The following is a 16,947-nucleotide window of genomic DNA, read 5'->3' as shown; positions in this document are numbered from 1 at the left end:
ACACTAATACCCCTTTTACACCGGAGCTAAAACCCGGGTTTTTGAAGGGTTAACCCGGGCAGCTCCCTGGTGTAAAAGGGGAGAGAGTTGGATTGCCGGGTCGAGTGACCCGGCTATCCAACCCAGGTAACTAGCAGGGTTTAACACGGGCGCAGCCCGTGAAACTCTGCTGTGAGAACAGCGCACTCCGGGTCACGATGACCTGGAGTGCGCTGCTAGCCGGCCGAGTGGTCCGGCTTCAGTGGCGCTTGGAGATGACGTCATCTTCAAGCGACCACTTTCACTCCGCAAAAGCCGGGTCTATGCAGACCCGACTGCGGTGTGAGCTGCGCTGACTCGGGAATATCCCGAGTCGGCGCCGGCAAAATTCCGGGTCTGATCCCGGAATTTAGGTGGAAAAGGGGTATTACATCCTCTCCACTACCCTATTCCCACCTATACTACCCACACTAATACACCCTCTCCACTACCCTATTCCCACCTATACTACCCCCACTAAAACACCCTCATATCCTATACTACTCCCACCTATACTACCCACACTAATACACCCTCATATCCTATACTACTCCCACCTATACTACCCACACTAATACACCCTCTCCACTACCCTATTCCCACCTATACTACCCACACTAATACACCCTCATATCCTATACTACTCCCACCTATACTACCCACACTAATACACCCTCATATCCTATACTACTCCCACCTATACTACCCACACTAATACACCCTCATATCCTATACTACTCCCACCTATACTACCCACACTAATACACCCTCATATCCTATACTACTCCCACCTATACTACCCACACTAATACACCCTCATATCCTATACTACTCCCACCTACACTACCCACACTAATACACCCTCTCCACTACCTTATTCCCACCTATACTCACACTAATACACCCTCACCCCTACCCTACTCCCACCTATACTTCCCACACTAATACATCCTCACCCCTACCCTACTCCCACCTATACTACCCACATGTTATGGATGTACCCAGTAAACCAGAACCCACAGAAAGTTTTACCTGGAGTAATGGCAGCAGGCAAAGTAGGGGTTAATAGCTGAAGCAAACAGATGCAGGTGTGTGCTAGAGTCTGATACTGGAAACTAGCTGGAAGATCAGAAGTCTAGTAATTAACCTGCACAGGTGGACATGCACAGAAACAGTCAGAATGCAGATCTGGATTGCAGGGCAGCAGGCCAACTTTTCAAGATGCAGGCTGGAACAATGCCAAAGCAGCAATGCTGGATTTGGACTTGGTTGTGGCAGGCCAGCTACCCAGGATTCAGGTAGGATTAATATTGTACCTGCAATGCTGCATATGAGCTTGGTTGAGACAGGCCAGCTACTCAGGATGCAGGTGTAAATAGTGTTGTACCTGCAATGTTGGATATGACCTTGATTGTGGCAGGCCAGCTATTCAGGATGCAGGTGGGAGTTTGTAACAGAACCAGTACTTGATATGGTTGAGCTGATAGGCGGATGCAGGTTGAAGTTTGTAGCAGAACTTGTGCTTGATATAGTTGAACTTGGCAGGATGAATCCACAGGTACACATAGGGACTAGACACAAATCGGAATTAACACAAAAGGTAAGCTGGAAGGTCTTGGCAAGGCACAGATACGTACAGTAGCTGGGATGGACACGGGAACAGGGCAGAATCCAGCAGGACACAGAAGTAGGACTGGCAAGGACAGGACACTAATACACCCTCACCCCTACCCTATTCCCACCTATACTACTCACACTAATATACCCTCACCCCTACCCTATTCCCACACTAATATACCCTCACCCCTACCCTATTCCCACCTATACTACCCACACTACTACACCCTCACCCCTACCCTATTCCCAAACTCATATACCCTCACCCCTACCCTATTCCCACCTATACTACCCACACTACTACACCTTCACCCCTACCCTATTCCCACCTATACTACCCACACTAATACACCCTCACACCCACCCTATTCCCACCTATATTACCCACACTAATCCACCCTCACCCCTACCCTACTCCCACCTATACTACCCACACTAATACACCCTCACACCTACCCTACTCCCACCTATACTACCCACACTAATACACCCTCACACCTACCCTACTCCCACCTATACTACCCACACTAATACACCCTCACCCCTACCCTATTCCCAAACTAATATACCCTCACCCCTACCCTATTCCCACCTATACTGCCCACACTAATACACCCTCACCCCTACTCTATTCCCACCTATACTACCCACACTAATACACCCTCACCCCTACCCTATTCCCACCTATACTACCCACACTAATACACCCTCATACCTACACTACTCCTACCTATACTACCCACACTAATACACCCTCATACCTACCCTACTCCTACCTATACTACCCACACTAATACACCCTCATACCTACACTACTCCTACCTATACTACCCACACTAATACACTCACACCCACATTACTCTAACCTATACAACCTACATTAATACATCACCCCTACACTACTCCCACCTATACTATCCCCACTAATACACTCACAACCACACTACTCTAACCTCTACAACCTACACTAATACACCCTCACCCCTACACTACTCACACCTATACTACCCACACTAACACATTCCTCACCCCTTCAATACTCCTACCTGTACTACTCACACCTACCCTACTCCCACCTATAATAACCACACTAATACACTCTAACCCCTACACTACTCCCACCTATACTACCCCCACACTACTCTAACCTCTACAACCTACACTAATACACCCTCACCCCCTACACTACTCACACTAATACACTCTAACCCCTACACTACTCCCACCTATACTACCCACACTAATACAGCCACATTACCCTAAACTATACAACCTACACTAATACATCCTCACCCCTACATTACTCCCACCTATACTACCCACACTAATACACACCCACACTACTCTAACCTCTACAACCTACGCTAATACACCCTCACCCCTACACAACTCTCACCTATACTACCCACACTAATACATCCTCACACCTACACTACTCTCACCTATGCTACCCACACTAGTACACCTTACATCTACCCTACTCCCACCTATACTACCCACACTAATGCCCCCTGACATCTACCCTACTCCCACCTATACTACCCACACTAATGCCCCCTCACACCTATGTTATCCACACTAACACCCTCACACCTACCCTACTCCCCTTATACTACCCACACTAATGAGCTCTATACACCTACTCTACTCCCACCTATACCACCTACAATAATACACCCTCACACCTACTCTACTCCCACCTATACCACCTACAATAATACACCCTCACACCTACTCTACTCCCACCTATACTACATACAATAATATACCCTTGCACCTACCTTACTCCCACCTATACTACTTGCAATAATACACCCTCACCTACCTTACTCCCACCTACCTATACTACCCACACTAATACTCCCTTTTCTACCTCTTTTTTTTTTTTTTTTTGTATAACTGGGTTGGCCTCTGAGCAGTAACAAATGGTGACTTCAATTTCTGGTCCTCTTCGGGCTCTTGTCATTACTGGATGTAGATACTGAGTGGAGAGTACCTTGGAGATTTGGCAGTGACGGGTGAGAAAGGGTCAGCTCCTGGTGATGTATCAAAAGTGGAAGTGACTGGCTTGGGAGGAAATCTAGATATGGGAAGAGAAGTGTGTAGAGTATTCGAGGGAGACCTCACCAAGTTAGTAGACATGAGCACTAGGGCCAGATTAACAATGGGGTAGAAAAAGTTACAGCTCCAGGCCTCCATCATTATAAGCATTAAAATTGTATTCTAGTTTCCATTTTTATGTTTTTAAGGAGACTGTAGAGGGTGTATACAGCCAAGTAACACTGACCATGCCCACACAGCACTGGTCACAGCTACTACCCTTCTCAGTATAGGCCCATGGTTAGGTCTAAAGAGAAATGGGGCGAAGGACCTCTGACGTCACAACCATGTGACCCGCGACGTGAGAGGGAGGAGGAAGGCTTAGAAGTTAGAACATGGGACCCAAAGTGAGCCCTCGCCACGCTTCAGGCACGGTGGCTTGCTTCACTCGCTACAGGTTACTATTCCCACTCTGTGTCCACGTGAATAGTAAAACTGCTAGCTCACCGGCCTTGCCATTCCCCCTGCTGTCGCGGGTCACTTGGTTGTGACGTCTGAGGTCCTTCTGCCCACTTGGATCTAGCATCAACCCTATGCCCTTGTGGGCCATAATCCGGTCCTGATGGGGAATAGAACTGGTCAGAGAGATTTAGGAAAGGGAAGTTGATGTTTTAGACATGATGAGATTTAGGTAGCACAGATCTACGTGAGTTATTTAGGATAAAGTTCATGGGACCTCAACAAGTAAAGGTACAAATAGAAAAGTGGTTGGAGAGATAGGAAGTGATTCACAGATGCCAATGGAATAAAGAGTGTGCAGAAGTAGATGGTTATCAATAGTGTTAACTATGGATGCATCTGATACTATACTTAGAGCAGTGCTGCAGAATATTTAGAGCAGTGGTTCTCATACTCGGTCCTCAGGACCCCACACAGGTCACGTTTTCCAGGTCTCCAAGCGGTGGAAAAGGGGTATTCATTACTCACTGACACATTTTAAAAGATCCACAGGTGGAGCTAATTATTTCACTTGCGATACCATGAGGAGACCTGGAAAACATGCACTGTTTGGGGTCCTGAGGACTGAGGGCCTGATTCAGAGCCGGACGCTATTTGCGGACGCTCGTTCAGAAAAAGGGGCTGGCTATTTAAATTGAGCGTTCGCTCTTTGCGGTCTGTTGACGCCTCTATGTCTGAGCGAGTGAACGAAACATGCGCTCGCTATTTTGTAAAGACGCCCCTTGGCCGCTCGCATCATACGTCATCTCCGCTATTTATTAGATTAATCGAGTACATCGAAAAGCGTATGAACTGCTCGCTATTCTTGTGGTAGCATTTTCCTACCGCAATCATGCGAGCAGTTCAGGCTAAAAGACAACCAAGTGACGTGGTCGATGACGCTGCTTTGTTAATTATGCACACCCTTAAAACGCCCGTTTTGACCGTTTGGCACGCCTGCGTTCGGATCTCCACTCCCCGTTTTCAAGCACCTTCCCCTGTTACCACCCACAAACGCCTCATTCTGTCACTCAAATTAGCAGGCATTCGCTATTTTGCGAGCACACGATTTCCGACCGCACTGACTGGTTGGCGCTTGTGCATTACAACCCATACGCATGCACAGATGTGCGAACATCGCTCGGAACGAACAAGCGGCCGCTTACGAGCGGCTCTGAATCAGGCCCTGAGTTTGAGAACCTGTGATATAGAGTAATACATTTACCATAAGTAAGATGGACATACAGTACCTCACATGCAGAGATCAATAGCAGATAGAACTTACCACGCATCCTGAGACCCAACACGTGTCGTAGCTGTGATGAGAAGGTTATAAGATTCTATTGTCTATTTGATGAAGTGGTGAATGAGGGTTTTGGTGAATTACTTGAAGGTTGTGTATGGTCATTTCCTTCATTGTTTTGGCCCTACTACTGATTCTCCCCATGCTTGTGGCCTCCCATTGTAGTTGAATCCGACCCAGGATCCCTCGTATTTATATAATTACAGAGCAGTATATGTGGGTAGGCTCGGCAAAGGCAGAACTCGGAGATTGTATACCAGAATTTCAGACCGCGAGGTTTGTGCCCCATAATAAATGTAAACCGCTGCTGAATGATCTGTAGATCACTACAAAACTCGATTCCCAGAAAATGTTGGCGTGTCGCTCACTGCTCTGATTGCCACAGGTCTGCAAAGCATTCAGCTTTGTGTCTGGCAGATCGCCTGAATATGCCACTCTGGCACATTTCCTGTTGTAGGCATCTCAATTAAATGATTACCCCCTACTGGTGCACTGTTTTGCTGTTCCAGGTGTCACCAGCAGATGGCTCCACCTTTGCATTGCTTCCCTAGATTCTGCTTTATTATAATCTCTAGAGCAGGGGTTCTAATTAAGTCACCTGTGCTCAAGTGTGGCTATCCTCCAAAACCCATACTTGCCTACACTCCCGAAATGGTCAGGAGGCTCACGAAAATCGGTTGGCGCTCCCGACCACCCGGAAAAGTAGCCAAGTCTCCTGCACCTCCCTCCTTTGCCAGCACCCCTCTTCACCTGCTCATAACCCCCTGCAGCCACCCACATATAGAGCACAAATGGGTGGTCCGGGGGAACCAATGACTCAATTCGCAGTGAATGGCGTCATCTTAGCCCCGCCCCCGCTATACAATGCCTGTTTGCACTGTATAGTGGGGTGCGGAGCCACGATCGTCGTGCAGCCACGCCCCTGAACCGCCTAGTTTCTGGACTGTCACGCCCCTTCTCTGCCGACCTGTCTCCCCCGACTCAGAAAAGGGGACAGAAGAGTAGTCAAGTATGTAAAACCTGGACTGTTAGTGTGCCTTGAGGACCGTGGTTGGGAATCCCTGCTCTAGACGGTTTATTTCACTGATGGGCAATCTGATACACTGTCACCGTCCCATTGTGAGTGACAATAAAAGGACTGTACATGACTTACTAATAGTAGCAATTTAAAATTATACAATTAATCAATGAGACCCCTGTCTGTAATGTCACAATATTAGCCAGCGTTATAAGCATTACAAACAAATAAGACCACAAAGCAGATGGGGACTGGAAGTGAAGGGCCACATGCCTTCTTGCCCGTCACTGGTTTATCTATGCCAGCTTTCCCGATACCTTTGGTGCCTCTGCATTAGACAATCTTCAGCTCACCTATAACCAGTCATTCCAGCACTTTTTGCCTTGTCTAACCTTTAGATGATGTGATTGTGCTCTTGGCCCAGTTACCTTACTGTGGGGTCTATTTACTAAGCAGTGTTAGGAGACAGAGCGAAAAGTGATAAGGTACCAGCCAATCAGCTCCCAACTGTCATTTTTCAAACCCAGCCTGTGAGATGACAGGAGCTGATTGGCTGGCACCTTATCACTTTTCACTCTGTCTCCTAACACTGCTTAGTAAATAGACCCCTTTATCTCCTACTCCCTGTGTTTCTGTTAATAGAACATTATTCGGTGCCAGATCTCCTCTTACTGAAAGAGCCAGGCAGCACTACTATCCATGTCCCCGTTGTGCTCCCATTCATGGTTTTCGTCGATGATTTTATATGTCTGCCCACCCCAGGTAACTGGGTCACTGAGTGAGACCTCTTTATTGTCACTCACCAAGTCCTGATTTTTATTTATTTTATTTATCTGATTTCACTCTTTAGTCTAAAGCTGAGTGCACACTGACAGATATATTGGACGATTTGTTGTATTGAGGCGAATTGGAGCAACGAAACGTCCACATTGTCCAGTGTGTGCGCACAATTGCACGCTCCCATGTGCCGTTCGTTGTACCTTCAGATCTGCCTGCAGTGCAGTCCAGTCTGAAGATGCAAGGAATGGCACCACGCTTGTGGATGCAGCCGGGAAGCGACATATCGGGCAGTCGTACACCAGATCGCACAGTGTGTACGGAACTCCCGATATATCGTGCTGTCACTGGGTACACACATCGTCTAGTGTTTACCCAGCTTAAGACCTTATACGGTGCTTTTTGTACTATGTATATTGAAGTCGTTATGTTTTCAGAGCAATTGTTTTTCTTTGTATTACGCTACAGACACTTGGTGGCGCCACATATATACTGGGGGGTGGAGGTAAATAATCTGGATATATCTACACGCACTATTAATACAATGAAATAAGAGACTTAACAATATAGTTGTCCTTTATTTTTTTTAAAGTAATTTAGAAATTGTAGCTATGCATGTTCTTTATAGGCAGGAGTGTTTCCACCGGGCTGGTTACGGGATGCTGGCGCACGAGATCCCAGCAGTCAGAATCCTGGCGCCCGCATGCCGACTGGGTTAGGATACAGACACCTGCCCCTCACTACACTAACTCTCCCTCCGTGCATCCTAAACCTATCCTCCCTACCCCCGACAGTTTAACCCTCACCCTAGTGCCTAACCCCTTCGGGATCCCGGCATTCGGTATAATGACCGCATCCCGTTTCCACCATGAAACCAGGTAGTTTTAGGCGCCGGAATGTGAGTACCACACCAGAATGGTGCGTTGTTGGCCGGTACCCCACCCCAGGCTGTCTACTGTTACAGCTGGTTAATGATTTCATGGGGCTCTACCTGTGTTTTTTTTTTTCTTTTTTAACTATTTTTTAAACTGTGCCGTTGCATTGGTAGTTTCCTGCAGATGGCTGTTGTGTGTGACGTGTTATTGGTTTGTAGTCAAAAGGTCGACAGTAACAATGTCAGCAGCTATGATGGCGATTTAAAATGTTGACAGGCAACTGGTTAGCATTTTCAGAATGTCGCCATTAGGGTTAGGCTGCCGAATTGGGGGAGGCTAGGGTTAGGGCATGTGGCAAGGGGGGGGGGGGGGGGTGTTTATGGTTAGGGAACAAATACTAACCAAAACACTGGTAGTTCGGAGCTAATACCTGGAAGTGATGGTCACATGACTGCCGGGACTCCGAAGACGCCACTGCAGTCGCCAGGAGAAGGTACATCACTGCTGGGCCACCAGGACAATCTGTCATTCTGACCATGTCTACATTCTCATGTTAATGAATGTCAACATTATGTACCCAACCCATGTCGGATTGCACCACAGACTCAATACAAGTCTCTGTGGGTGTATAGGACGAGGCCCAACCTCTGCTAGCTCTGAGCTGGCGGAAAACATAAGTGCTTTTGCTGAGTGGCAATGGCTGTGTACATCGAGAAACAACCCTCAAGATGTCCCTCTCCACTCTCTCATCTCATTCCAGTAGTCTCACTTTACTAAATGGAATTCTGTTCCGGCACCAGGGCACCTTCTCCGTACTATACTAGAAATGTCTTCCTTCTGCCAATCTCTATTCCCCTGCTTGTGTAACCCTCTGCTCCTTTTGCTCCGTAATCCTGGGTTCACCGGCAGAGATGTAGGTTATCCCTATTTCTGAGAGATTGAGACATCTCATGTGTATAGCAGCTAGAGACCCATATCCTAGTAGTGCAAACCTACAATATTCCCTTTCTTCCGTATCGTCCAGCAACACCTTGGAACAATGTCACATAGCCTCTAAACGCTATGTAAGCATTTAGTAATGTCCGGCGACATAGAGGCTGATTCTGAGTCGCACTGACTGTATTCACGGGCGCAAGCGGTGAATTTTTGCATACAGTGCATGTGCAGATGTGAATTGACACATATTTGCGTACGTCCTATTCTTAGTCGGACTGACCTTGGCCGGATCTGTTTTTCCATGAAATTGGGCGTTTTCAGGGCTGGAACGGACTTGTGGGAATGTCATGGGCGGGTATGTAAAGCCCTGTGCTATTCTGAGTCGCAGGTATGGGGAAGGGGCCTCTGGCGCTTAGCAAGGGGCTGGGGCAAGTGCCAGTACTAATGATGACGGTTGCGACATCTGCCATAGAATCAATGGGTGTTGAGGGTTTATGGTTGCAGCCACAACCCACGGATTGGCCCTATGGATTTTTCCATTAGCATAAAGTAGTAAACCTGGCTTCCACTGCTCGCCACACCTATTTACTTATTTATTACCAGCGCTGTACAGAGAATATTTGTCCATTCACATCAGTCCCTGCCCCAGTGGAGCTTACACTCTATATACCCTATCACATGCCCACACACATACACACTAGGGTCCATTTTGTTAGGAGCCAGTTAACCTACCAGTATATTTTTGTATACCTACAAGAGATCCGAAATAAAGATCTACAGTGTCTGGACAGACAGTCAATAGGTCGACACCAGATGGTCAACAGGCAATAGATCCACAGGACAAAAGGTCGATAGGTGAAAAAAAAAAAAGGTCGACAGTGCAAATGGTTGACACAAATATATATATTTTTTTTCAACATTTTTAAGGTTAGGGTGAGTGTTAGACAAAAGGGGACGGTTAGGCTTAGGCACTAGAGCAGGGGTAGGGAACCTTTTTTCTGCAGAGGGGCATTTTTATACATATAACATTATTCGATGGCCTGCTGCAGGCCACACCCCCTCTGTGTGATGTCACATGGGGGCGGGTCCACAATCGCCGGTGATTATAGCAATGCCTGGAGCATCCAGAGGATGCTCCAGGGAGCTGTAAGGGCAGCAGTGTGACAGTCTGAAGCATGATAAGGACGCTCCGGGCGGCACTGCTACATAGATTCTGGCCGCAGGGTGTCATTATAGCCTCACCTGGATGGCAGGGTGCCTATCAGAAAAAAGCTCAGAGGGCCAGACCAAATGATTCCGGGGGCCTTATACAGCCCCTGGGCCTGAGGTTCCCCATCCCTGCACTAGAGGAAGTGTTTAGGTTTAGACACTTGGGGGAGGTTTATGGTTAGGCTGTGGAAGGGGAGGATTAGGGTTAGGCACCAGGGGGAGGATTAGGGTTAGGCACCAGGGGGAGGATTAGGGTTAGGCACTAGAGGGAGGGTTAGGATTAGGCTAGGGTTAGGTTTAGCTACTTGGGGGAGGGTTAGCGTTAGGCTGTGGAAGGGGATGGTTAGGGTTAGGCACTAGGGGGAGGGTTAGCGTTAGGCTGTGGAAGGGGATGGTTAGGGTTAGGCACTAGGGGGAGGGTTAGCGTTAGGCTGTGGAAGGGAATGGTTAGGGTTAGGCACTTGGGGGAGGTTTATGGTTAAGCTGTGGAAGGGGATGGTTAGGGTTAGGCACTAGGGGGAGGTTTAGCGTTAGGCTGTGGAAGGGGATGTTAGGGTTAGGCTCTAGGGGGAGGTTTAGGGTTAGGCTGTGGAAGGGAATGGTTAGGGTTAGGCACTAGGGGGAGGTTTAGCATTAGGCTGTGGAAGGGGATGGTTAGGGTTAGCCACTTGGGAGAGGGTTAGGTTTAGGCTGTGGAAGGGGATGGTTAGGGTTAGGCACTAGGGGGAGGGTTAGCATTAGGCTGTGGAAGGGGATGGTTAGGGTTAGGCACTTGGGAGAGGTTTATGGTTAGGCTGTGGAAGGGGATGGTTAGGGTTAGGCACTAGGGGGAGGGTTAGCGTTAGGCTATGGAAGGGGATGGTTAGGGTTAGGCTCTAGGGGGAGGTTTAGGGTTAGGCTGTGGAAGGGGATGGTTAGGGTTAGGCACTAGGGGGAGGTTTAGCGTTAGGCTGTGGAAGGGGATGGTTAGGGTTAGCCACTTGGGGGAGGGTTAGCGTTAGGCTATGGAAGGGGATGGTTAGGGTTAGGCTCTAGGGGGAGGTTTAGGGTTAGGCTGTGGAAGGGAATGGTTAGGGTTAGGCACTAGGGGGAGGTTTAGCATTAGGCTGTGGAAGGGGATGGTAAGGGTTAGCCACTTGGGGGAGGGTTAGGTTTAGGCTGTGGAAGGGGATGGTTAGGGTTTGCCACTTGGGGGAGGGTTAGCGTTAGGCTGTGGAAGGGAATGGTTAGGCACTAGGGGGAGGTTTAGCATTAGGCTGTGGAAGGGGATGGTTAGGGTTAGCCACTTTGGAGAGGGTTAGGTTTAGGCTGTGGAAGGGGATGGTTAGGGTTAGGGACTAGGGGGAGGGTTAGCGTTAGGCTGTGGAAGGGGATGGTTAGGGTTAGGCACTTGGGAGAGGTTTATGGTTAGGCTGTGGAAGGGGATGGTTAGGCACTAGGGGGAGGGTTAGCGTTAGGCTGTGGAAGGGGATGGTTAGGGTGAGCCACTTGGGGGAGGGTTAGGTTTAGGCTGTGGAAGGGGATGGGTAGGGTTAGGCACTAGGGGGAGGGTAATGATTAGTCTTAAATTACAAAATAAATCAACAATTTTTAAGTCGACCATATGTGTGTCGACCTTGTGTACCTGCCGACCATTTGTACCTGTCGACCTATTGTCTGTCTACCATCTGTTGTCGATCTATTGAGCGTCTATCTAGACACTATGGAATTTTTATACCCAAGCCCAACTACGACCACTGTCCCTGCTCCTCAGCATCAGCCCTGTACTGTCTCCCTTCAGGCTCAGATATTTGTTTGCAGAAGAAAGCAATAAATCCTAGAGCTGTGACGTGTAAGCCCTTTCTCCTACGTTACTGGGTGAGGATATTGCAGATAATGCTGATGAATAATAGACAGAGAGCAGCTCATTTATAACAAAACCAGCGATCCACCCACTTACATGTAAGTGTTATCATAGATTTTGCATTGCCTGACATTGTGCCCGATTCAGAGATGTCCGCTATTCCTACGATTATGCAACTGAGCGATAATCGGCAATCTACGCCTACGTCTGGGTCGCACGGTGCACGCGCCAAGTGACATCACACTAGTCGCTCACAGCGACTGTCTAACCCACAGTGTGATTGACCGTCAGGTAGCGTTTGTGGGTGGTAACAGGGACTGGCGACAAAGAACGCAGGCACGTCAAAACCGTTTTCAGGGCGGGTCACAACCTGTATCTCCGATCCTGTATGCAGTGAAAGTGGCTCCGGCATTTCACGCGAACATTCTGCACGACTGTAGGGTCACTCAGAAATTCGATTATTGTGACCGATGCTGCGTCTTTATGCGCGGGATGTTTTTTTGCTTCGCAAGGTCGCAGGTGGGTTCTTAGGAACCCTCCCCCTCAGCAATGGCCGCCGCACACGTGTGGTCTGTAGCTTTCAGAGCCCCTGTGCCTGCGTGTGACCTTTAGTACATACGGGCGCTATAAACGCATCCTGCAATGCGATCATGGGTGCTGATATCGCGCCCAGATCGATCATTAATAAATGGAGCACATGCAGTTACTAAATATCCCAAGATCATCTGGAAAACGGACTTGCGTTCAATTTTGCGCCTGGTCCTGCCCAGTAGAGTATTTATTGTGTTGTTTATACGTAGCCTCACACAGATGAACACTGGAACATCATTGGCACCAGGTTACTGCTAGTGACTTGTGGCGTTCCGGTGGCTTCCAGCAGTTGGTGAGTGTGAGTACAGTGTTTACCAGCATAGTGGGAAAACCTCCCACCTCCTTCCCCCTAAGGTGAAAAAAACCTTTGATCTATTTCTTTGTGCATTGACCTGTTGATGCCCACCCACTACAATGACAGCAGGCATGTTCTATGGAACACACGACATGCAGGATACGGTGCTGTCATATCTGTCACGCACAAAGCAATATAACATTCACGTGTTACTCTAATAATAATAATGCTTTTCTATTTAACTCCGCACGTAACCAAATGTCTGTGATAATAGAGTTATAGAATGATCCCTATCATCACCCTCATTATATCCTGTCAGCAACGCGATCCTGGCTGAGGATTCCCTGACGTCATGTATTGCAGAGCTCTTCATTTTACATTTCTCACGTTTTGGCACCTACCGAATTCTGAGCTACCGAATTCTGAGCGAAACCTTTTTGATAAGGAAAATGAAGTCACCCGGCCTCAGGATACCCAGACAAGGAGAAAAAGGCTATAAGGGGTAGATGTACTAAGCCTTGGAGAGTGATAAAGTGGACTGAGATAAAGTACCAACCAATCAGCTCCTAACTGTCATTGTTTGAACACAGCCTGTAAAGTGACAGTAATGCTCGGCACATAGTGGCCGTCATATTGGCCGATCAATTGAACGGACGATATATTGTGTGTACCAGCCATATGTCCGTGAACGACGTCATTCAGAAATATCACGGGTGTGCAACACAGCCAATGCCCAATATATCTGCCAATATATTGGTGCATCATGGTGTCTGTACAGGCGGTCAGCCGACTCCTGGAACACTTGCTGCATGGGCCGGCGGTGATTGACAGGTCAGCTGTTTGGGCACACGTAAGTGCCTGCCCAGTTGTGACGTCAGCCACGATGAATCGGGCCGTCTGTATGCAGAACATATGTTCTGCACAGTATACCGATCAGTCGATCTGCAGATATATCAGTCAGGTGTGTACTCACTTTTAGGAGCTGGTTGGCTGGCACTTTGGACCTCATTCAGAGTCGGTCGAAGCGGCCGCACGGTCGTACGCCACCGATGTTCGCTAAACTGCGCATGCGTAAAGTTCGCAATGCGCGTGCGCAAACTAGCCGCTACGATCAGAAATTTCTCTCTCCTTGAACACAGCCAGGTCGGTAGTTTGAGTGACAGAATGAGGCGTTTGTGAGTGGTAACTGGGGAAGGTGCTTGAAAACGGGGGAGTGGAGATCCAAACGCAGGCGTGCCTAATTATGCGAACTGCGTTTTATGGGAGTGCATACGGTTTATGGGAGTGCATAATTAACAAAGTAGCGTCATGGCACATGTGACATGGGAGGTTTTTACACTGACATGATCGTAGAGCTTAAGAGAGGGTATGGTCAACCTTAAGCTCTACGACCAGTGCCGATGGTTCCCGATGGTCTCGATTAATCCTTATATGCCCGGAGATGACGTGTAATGCGTACGAGAAGGGGGCGTATTTTTTTGTCTTCCGGACGCTACCTCCCCTTGGTCGGCCAGCTACCGATCCGAACTTAGGGACGCAACTTGCGAGAGAATCATTTGCATATCCGGCCCCTTTTCCCGTACGACCGTGCGGCCGCTTCGACCGACTCTGAATGCGGTCCTTTATCTCTCTCCAAGGCTTAGTGAATAGACCCCTAAGTTCCCTCAAGTCTGAAATCTCTGCCACAGCCGCTGTCCATGCTTCCACTCTGCGCGCCAGGGAAAGATGGTTTTATTTTTTTTCTGATGATACTGGTCAGTACTCCGTAACATCACCTCTTTTTTTTTTTTTGTGGTGTAATTTTGAATTCTTATAACTTATAGTTAAACAGGAATAAATCAATTCAATAAATTCAGAAATTCATAATTTAAGAATCTGAAGACTTGTCCGGAGTATGGAAGCTACTACAAACCTTGCAACATAGGGGAAAAAAAGCACCAGGCACAGGTATTACTAAAATAGAATGTAATGAGACTATTACGCCGTGTAAATATCTGGGGCATGATGGGTCCACCAGGGGGACAATTAAAGGGGCTCATGTAATAATAGCTTGTGCTGCCAATAAGCACTGGAGAAGAAGGATTAGCCATTCAATGTAAGGGACATGACCAAGTCACGCAGTGTAAAGCTGGCCACACACTAGACCAACTTACATCCAACCAGCCAACTTGTTGATTGGTTGGAATGAAAATCTGGTAACGTATGGGAGTAACTGATGATCAGCAATTTGCTCCTAAATGCCAGAAAACAGATGAAAATGGTCGTTTAGACAAGTTTGTTAAATGTTTGATCTAAACTATTTGTTCAAATAGCAGTTTTGGTCCATTTTCCAGCTTTTGGGAGCAAATTGCTGATTGTATTCCTTACCAGATTTTCATTCCAACCAATCAACTAGTTGGCTGGTTGGACAGATAATCTTTAGATGTGTGGCCAGTTTAGACTGGCGATTAACAACTGTGCTTAGGAAGTGGTGTTACTCATACACGCAGCAATGAAACGTGCAAACCTATCTCGCTGACTGTTGTAGTGTCATCATTAGTATTGACAGATGCACCAACCCCCTTTCAAGGGGTAAAGCCGCATACACACTCCATGAGCGATATCGTTAAGTGTTTCCCCTGCATTGCCGGGCTCAATGTCATTAACGACATTGAGCAAACACACTGAACGATATCTTTAACAATATCGTTCGGTGACGGCACCCTCCCTCATCCCTGAACATGCACAACCTGACGATATCGTCAGGGTGCCCTGCAAGTACGGGCGATGAAAGATATCATTAACGATCTGCGGGAGCGCGCCTCGTTAACGATATCTTGCATACACACTAGACGATATTGAACGCGATGAACGATATCGTTATCGTTCATATCTTCCAATTTATCGTCTAGTGTGTATGCGGCTTTAGGACCTGATTCAGACTCGCTCGCAAGGATGCGTTCGCTCATAGCCAGCCGATTTTCGCATGGTGCGTAGGCATTGCAGTGCGCGTGCGACAACCAGTGCGAGAGATCGGGAAGCGTTCGCTCGCTGTGCATAGACTGCCCAGCAGAGTGAGTGACAGTAGAAGCCGTTTGTGGGTGGCAGGGGCTGGCCGCTAGAAACTGGGGATTGGAGGTGCAAACGCAGGCGTGCCTGAGCGTCTCAACGCCATTTCAGAGGCGTGCATAATATAGAGACAGCGTCATTGTACACGTCACCTGGCTGGATTTTACACTGAAGTGCTTGCGGTAGGGCATGGTCAGCCATAAGCGTTGCCATCGCATCCGATAGTACTAGATGGTACCGATGGTTACATACACTTCCTTGAGATGACGTGCGCAAGTGGGCGTCTTAAGACAAGCTGGTGGGCGTCCGCATACACAATGCGATCGCACACCAAGACATAGTGGGCGTGCTAATGCCTTGCCGTGCGATCGCCTGCCTTCCCAAATTTGCATACGCAACGAGCGAGCGGGTCTGAGTGAGGTCTTCAGATCTGTCAGAACCCCCTACACACGCACGCACCCAGTATAGCCTGTGTTATCGCATCATGGGTGCCCATTATTAGCCAATCAGCACACAGTAATGTGAATGGGACATGAATGGAGAATGTTTTTTTAAGGCCCTGGTAACATTTATGAAGCCATAATGTCAGATTACAAAGCCTGTGTTATTGCTCAGATAAGATCACCATTTGCCTGACCTGATTAACATAACACCTCTGTGGCTGACTCCGCAATCATCAGTCACTGCTATCAGTGAGACAGTGATAGGGGAGATGTATAATCCTATCCAGAGATGACACAAGCTGATATTCCTGGCAGGGCAGGGTGATGGCCCACATCTGCTCAGGGTGCTCTGGCATCTGCTAATAGAACACACACAGGTCTGATAGAGGAGATAAGGGAAGCCAGGGACAGCTGCAGGAGACACTTGGCTAATAAA

The 16,947-nt window shown here is 48.0% G+C and overlaps 1 long non-coding RNA gene across 1 annotated transcript in view; it reads left to right on the top strand.

Annotated features, from left to right (window-relative positions):
• Positions 1-1,230: 1,230 nt before the first annotated feature.
• LOC148481451 (uncharacterized) overlaps positions 1,231-16,947 on the top strand; it is a 35,349-nt gene continuing 19,632 nt past the window's right edge. Inside the window, exon 1 of the long non-coding RNA XR_015871905.1 lies at positions 1,231-1,316. This is a non-coding gene — a long non-coding RNA (uncharacterized LOC148481451). The remainder of the gene's footprint in view (positions 1,317-16,947) is intronic.

This window comes from Taudactylus pleione, unplaced genomic scaffold, assembly GCF_031769625.1.
Source record: "Taudactylus pleione unplaced genomic scaffold, aTauple2 ptg000579l, whole genome shotgun sequence".
Classification (NCBI taxonomy): domain Eukaryota; kingdom Metazoa; phylum Chordata; class Amphibia; order Anura; family Myobatrachidae; genus Taudactylus; species Taudactylus pleione.
Note: the sequence above shows the minus strand (reverse complement) of the source record. Positions and strands in the feature narration are given on the sequence as shown.